A 7,599-nucleotide genomic window follows, 5' to 3' on the forward strand; every position below is an offset into this window, starting at 1 on the left:
AGCATAAATCCAAAGAAAATCAAATCAGTATTTCACAGAGATATTTTCCTCCTCACATTCATTGTGCTGTTTTATACTATAATCAAAGTAAAGAGTCAATCTATTCATACATCAATGAATGAATAGATAAAGAAAACATCTCATATTTGTTAAATATGTTAAGCACAAAATAGAGACAAAGTTACTCAATGTAAGTGAATAGAACTCAGTTATTCCATTTGTGAAGATCTCCTCAAATGACATACAAAAAGAATATGACTCATAAGTGTTTCTGCCAGTATACACATGCTCCCCGTGTTTTCTAGGTAGTGAAAATAAAGCTGAGAAGATTACAATAAGAACATTGTGTTTTTTATTACTATTATTATCAAAGAAGAACAAAAAATTAAATGTAATAAATAAATGAATAAAGAAGAAAATGATACTTCTGTGACAAAAAAAATAAAATAATTAAACAAAGAGACTGGGAAGATACTTGTCATTGAAGGAAGTGGAAATATATATTTGTCCTGTAAAAAAAAAAAAAAGTATGGGTAAGCAATGGATAAAAGAGAGACCTGGTAAGTGTAGGAAGGCATCAGCAAAACCGAGAAATGACATGATGAGTCACTTGCAAGGATGGTTTTATGTGTTGAAGTCAAAGACATTAACAGAGTCTGATTAACATAGGATTCAAAAGTTCAGGGTAACAATTTACATTAATAAGTGAAAATAGAAGTTTGATTTTTCTAAGAATAGGACTTGTGAGTGGCTTATAAGCAACCACCTGTGCAAATTAGGGAGCCCAGACAGAGATGAAGGAGAAAGCCAGAAATTCCATGGAAGATGAACATGCAAAGTGCTAGGAGTAAGGTCAATGTGTGCATTTTACCTCCTGAGTTTAGGATGCAAGCAACCAGTAAACCTACAATGTGATTTGTCTAAAGAAAGTAGATTGCCTGGTCGGGTCAAGAGCTCATTTGAGCTTTGAAAAGGATATCATCAAGTGCTTATATGGATGCTAGTATTGGATAATAACGAATTCTGTGGAGCATTCAGGAGCAGAGGTTGGCTGAGCTTGAAAACTGCTGAAAAAAGTGCTTATGAAGCCAGTCCCAACTTTGTTGTGAAAGGAAAGAATGGTATACAGGTTTTTAAAACTGGGACATTTTTACAATGGAAAACTTTTCTTATGGTTTGGCAAGCTACTTCCAGATGCTTACACACTTAAAGCCTTAGTCCTTTGGGATAGAGCTACTGGAAGGAAGGCAAAGGGACCTACAGGATGTGAAAAAAAAATGTTTACATTGATAGAAATGTGACTTCGCAGTGGATTTTCAGAAAAATAACTATTAGTTATTATTATAAAATAACCTCTGTGCTTCCCAGCTATGTTGTGAGCATGTTGCTCCAACACACATGCTCTGGCCCTGTTGTGCTTTCCTCTCATTAGAGGCTTGAAGGAGTGTGGGCACCTGATCTTGGACTGAAAGCTCAGAACTCTGAGCTAAATAAACACCTTTATCTCTTTATCAATTAATAACCTTGAGTGTTTCATTTTAGCAATATGAAGCAGACTAATATAAAACTATGAACTGTTTCATACCAATGATATCATCTAGTGAGATATTCACTTTGTCTGCTTCTGTGGCACTGAGCACGCCCATCAGAGGGTGGAGCCAGGGGCGGAAGTGACCTGTGGAACTAGGTCTGAGGTGGAGCCTGGGAATGCTCTCTTGCTGGAGGAGGCTGAGAGGAGAGTACCCAGTGGAACCTGCCGGTGTTCATCTGTCTAGGTTGTAAGTTATTACTCCCTGAATAAGCATCTGTTCAGCCTAATTGTTTACCCTGATCCTTATTAAACTCGATAATATCACAATAGTAAAGGGAGAATTGTTGGTATGGAAGAGACAAAATTCAAGAGTGAGGATGCAGGATGAGGAGCTGCAGCTTAGGACAGGACTAGACTCAGAAATATACGTGGTGACTTTACCATGGCATTAGTCAAATTCACATAAAGAGGGAGAAGAACAGATGGAATTTGGAAGTAGCAGAAGGAAATTCTCTTTTAAAATGCATTTATTAAGTTTTTGAGAATTTCATACATAAGTACTATATTTATAGCACTTCTCCTCCCTCTGATTCCCTCAGTTCTTTTTGTTATTTCACTGTCTTAGTTAGGGTTTCTATTGTGACAACCAAAACTCCATGGCTGAGGATGACAGGCTTTTTCAGCATACACTTCCACAGTGCTGTTCATCACCAAAGGAAATCAGGACAGGAACTCAGGCATGGCAAGAACCTAGAGGCAGGAGCAAGTAAGAAGACTACAGAGACATACTGCTTACTGGCTTGCTTCACATGGCTTTCTTAGCCTGTTTTATTCTTTTAATAAGTTTTTTTTTAAATTGAAAACAATCTTATTTTACATACCAATCCCATTTCCCTCTCTCTCCCATCCTCCCCCCCACCATCAACACCCATCCACTCCTAAGGGAGGGTGAGGCTACCCATGAGGGATCACCAAAGTCTGACACATCATTTGTGGCAAGACCTAAGTCCTCCCCATGTATCTAGGCTGAGAGAGTATCGTTCCACAGGGAATGAGCTCCCAAAGTCAATTCCTACACTAGGGGTAAATTCTGGTTCCACTGTCTGATGTCCCAAAGACTTCCCAAGCCTCAACTGACACCCAATGTTCAGGGGACCTGGTTTGGTCCTATGCTGGTGTCCCAGCTGTCAGTCTGAGGTCTATGATCTCCCAATTGCTCAGGTTGGCTGTTGGTATGAGTTTCCCCAGCATGGTCATGACCAAAGCTTTGCTCATCACTTTTTCCTCTCTGCAACTGGATTCTAGGAGTGAGTCTCAGTTTCTGGAAAACTGCTATTCAAGGGATGGCACCACCCACAATGGGCTGGGCCTTCCTCCGTTATTCTAATTGAGGAAATGCTTACAGCTGGATCTCATGGAAACATTTCCTGACCTGAGGTTCCTTCCTCTCTGATGCCTCTAGCTTGCGTCCAATTGACACAAAACCTGCCAATACACCTACCCCTATTCATTCTCAAACTGATGGCTTTTTATTCTTTAATTATTATTGTTACATGTATACACACAAATAAACATACTTGTAAGTTTATAAATAAAATCTGCTTGACGCAGGTTGCTCATCATGTGTTACAAGCTGATCTCTTGGGATTGGCTAACCTATTAAGAGGACTTTCACTAGAGAAGACTGATTCTTCCTCTCTTGCCAGTATTTAAGATCATAACTCTTCTTCTACCAATAGGGACTTGTAAGATTTGATCCATTCACAATGAATGGTCAATTGAGGTAGTTATTTTGCAGGTAATTGTTAAGGCAACCACACTTTTTGGGGTTCCTGGGTCCAACTTCTCTGTCACAGCACATGTCCTGGGTCTCTGGCTCTTACACTCTGTCTTCCATCTTTTACAAGCTATCCCCAGAGCTTAGCTGTGGTAGCTGTGTTGTAGATGTATCAACAGTAGCTGAGAACCCATATTCAGTTATTCTCTGGATTTTGTTTGACCAGAAGTAGCTTTCTGTAACTCTCTCAGTCTGCTAGGACAAAGATGCTTCTTTGTTGAAGGGTGAGTGCTAAACTTCTCTGTGGGTGTAAGGATAGTGTTCAGAATACACTTAGAAATAACACTAGTTTGGGAAAGGGTCATGAATAGGTTCTTCACAAGGTTTCATAGCCTCACCAGCCACAGGATGGCTAGGCTCACAGTTAGTATCAAGTATGAAGTCTTCTATTAAGAAGGTCACTGCCAAGGTATGTGCCAACAGTTTCACCTTGGTGATATTTTACATTGCCAGTGATTGTTCTTTTTTGGTTGTTCATTTTTACAGGCAGCAAAGTTGGATGGCCTACTGATTTTTTTTTTTTCTTTCTTGGCAGATTGAATAGCATTTTCTTTTCTGGTACTATAAGAGCCAGTCCTCAGGGAGAAGGCTGTAAGTTCACCTCTTGTTCAGTTTCTTCAAGGCCTCCATCTGAGGCATTCAGTCATCCACATTAGGGACTTCCAGTTTAACTCTGGAAGGTAACCATCCTATATTGTTTATGGGGTCTCTTATACTTCGTTTATCAACAACTGGGAAAAAGTTTTTCATGACTCACACTAGAGATTGCTGGTTTTTTGTTTGTTTGTTTGTTTATTCTGTTCTGTTTTAATAGAGTATATGGTTTTTGGAAGAACATTATCATCCAAAATGGAGTAACTTTATTGAAACTAAAATTCTTAACACATTGAAATACAGATTGAATTGTAAAAATCTAGTAACATAGAAATGGATTGCTGTTATATAATAAATCTACTAAATATATCTTTTAATAATATAGGTTAGAATTTCACAGGTAAATAATATGATGAAAGTTAAATATGTATAATAATATGAAGTATGTAAGAAAATCTAAGAATAAGTGTAGAATAGAGTATATCTATGATGAAGAACATAAATTTTCATTATTAATGGGGGTTATTTAATATAGTTTTAAAGAACTTTCACAATAACCGACTAATTTATAACTTGAAGATGATTATCTATCCGTCTTTACAGAGCAGACTAAGTTTGCTCATTAATGAAAACTGCGTTTAGGAACTTCATATGGAAGGCTCAGTGTGAGATGAGTGGTGCATAATGAATGACTACTGTGTTTGAGTCTCCTAAATAAATGTCATGAAGAACATCAACCTGTTCACTTTAGCTGTGATACACAATAGTTCTAGTATCATTTTACCATGAAAAGAAAATCTGGTAAGAATCAGGTTGTACTAACAAGAATCTGAACATGATAATTAGAAACCAATTATGTATCCACTAATCACTTGAATTCCCATAAGGGAAAATATAGAAGATATGCTAGGATAGTAATTTGAGATGTTTTGCTTAAGTTTCAGCATTTTGCACAAGCACTTATTTTTATATTCTGCCATATGTTCTCATTCCTATGGCTGAAAATTCAGAGAGGAGACATCTACTGTGTTACTGATATTTAAAAATACTGTTTTTCACCACTGAATATGTGTTTTTATGTTATTAAAATATGTGGCTTTTAACTGTATTTAGAAACTTGCATTTTATTGTGTCAAATTATATCACTGACATTTTCTTTTAGAATATTGATCCCAAATAATATTTTAAAAAGTGAATATAGTAACAATTTGTAGAGAATTTCATGTAGTGTTTTATTATTATGTTAAGTATGGAGAGAAATTTGTCAATGAGCACATCACACTCTGCCGAGGATTTGACTGTCATTCATTCACTTCCCTTAAGAGATTGTAGACCCTAGAGGGACTGCATGTGTTCAAGTTTCCACTTCTAGAATGATGCCCAGTACATATTTCTAATACTCTATCTGAGCTGAACTTACATATAAATAATAGGTTTACAAATAGACATGAGGAAAATAAAAGTAAGAAAGACAGATAGACGAAGAATATATTTTCCAGAAATCCTGTAAGCTTAGCAGGTGCTAGGTATTATTAAAATCATGTTTCTTTTTTGTGAATTCTTAAAAAAAAAATAAGTATCCAGAACAGGTTGGTGTTTCACAGAGTAATGATATTTATTGTTCATGTTCAAGGAACTTAAAAGGCCATCAATTGTAAAGCTGTTTGTTGATCCAGAACATTTTCATCAAAAACGTATTTTAAAAATTAAATAAGAAAAAATCCTCCTGTCCTAAGCTAAGGAAAACATTTATAATCGATTGAACATGCCTAAGTGAATTTTTTTAAGTCTTCACTGGAGTATTAAAACCATAATTCACCTTGTAGTAACAAAATTGACAGTAGCCATTTGGAATATAGAATAGTCACTGAGGACAGCATGGGCACAGACAAAGGAGCAACGGGCTGTATTTTAAAGTGGGTGATGATAATCATGTAAATATTGTAGAAATGTTCGACAAAAATGAGAATAATGACCACATCCTGAATAGAAGCACATCACTAATAACTTTCTCTCTAATACTAGTTTATGCTAAAATGGTCATGAAATGAAAAGAAACGGTGATCATAGATGTAGAAAGCATATGGCAGTGACCACAAAGCCAAAGGTAAATATTTTGTGCTCTGTGAACCCTATTTACTTATCATTGGTGCTATATGTGGAAGTTTTGTCATATTGGATTTTAAAAAGACAAAATATGTTCATCCCACAGATGAATATATTCCACAGACTTTGTATAAGTGTTTAATGATGTTGAGAATCTTTACTGCACAGGTAGAGAATAAAAGTATTGGTCAAATCACAATTTTCCATCACAATTTACAACAATTAGCTCCTTCTGTGCCACCAACATTATTTCTTCCAAAAGGCTTCAGTTGCACAGGATCCTATTTAATGTAATTATTTTTTACATTTTTGGTCTCAAGGAAAAAATATTTCTTCTTCACTGTCTTCTTCTTTCCCTCCCTCACAACTTTCTCTTCTGTTATTCCTTCCATGCTGGATAGCAGAAGAAGAATATGGAAAGTTATCGAGTATTATCAAGCTTTTTCAAAAGCAAATAAAATGTGTTAATATCATTCAGCCCTGAGGATTAATTGAAATACTGGGTAACTTATTTGGGCTAAGTAGCAAAGTATAATTTATGAACATTCAAAGTAATTTTGGTTGTAGGAAAAGGTTTATTCTACCATTTTTGGTGATGACTTAGAAAAAAATGGGTTTTCTAATAATCAAATTAGGTCTAAGCCTAATTGATTAGACTCCCTTAATTAATTATTGCCTCCCTTAGGAACAAACTTTCTAACTGATAATTAAATGTTTCTTCTTTTTTTTTCAAAGTAGAGATTCTAGAGATCTGAATCTTTACCTAAGTGATTTAAATGATTATATTCCTTAAGATCCTATAATTCTTACCTGTGTAAAATGCAAAAATTTACAAAGCAGTCAAATGTCTGGCAGTATCTTCTTGCAGCCATTAATATATTGTTACATAGGCAATCAAAACTCATTTATAAATATTGGACTGAAACAATTTAGGTAGCCAGATATTTTATAGTAGAAAAATAAAAATAAAAAGAATGCCACTGAATGCCACATGTCCATAGGTACTCATCCTTAGGACAGTGCTTACCAAAGTTTTGTATATACTCCCCAACTATGGAGAGAAGCAGAACATTAGAGTATGAATGTGATGGCTTACATTACCTGTTATTCTTTTATTTCCAACCATGTTTGTTAATTTAAGAGATTTTATGAGGATATGTTCTGTAGTATTTGATTCTTTTAAGAATTAAATGGTAAATTTAGAAATTTAAACAGCATATATCAAATTTATTTTAGAGCTCTAGAAGGCAAAAGGAAATGATTAGTATTCCTGAAAGTAGAAACAACAAATGATGCTGATGGCATAGAAGAAAAAGGCAAATTATGGACTGCAAAGACAACTAAAAGCATGCATTTGTCTTGTAGGGAGCCATATTCTTCTGAACAATGGCAAACAGTTAACTTTGAATAGTGCTTGAAGTCCAAAAGCTGTTAAATAGCTAATGCTAAATAAATGGTGTGGATGCAATAAGTGTGCACACTGTGATATATGACCCCTACAATGCATGTTTAAAAATTGCGTGTGTTTAAG

This window comes from Phodopus roborovskii, unplaced genomic scaffold, assembly GCF_943737965.1.
Source record: "Phodopus roborovskii unplaced genomic scaffold, PHOROB, whole genome shotgun sequence".
Classification (NCBI taxonomy): domain Eukaryota; kingdom Metazoa; phylum Chordata; class Mammalia; order Rodentia; family Cricetidae; genus Phodopus; species Phodopus roborovskii.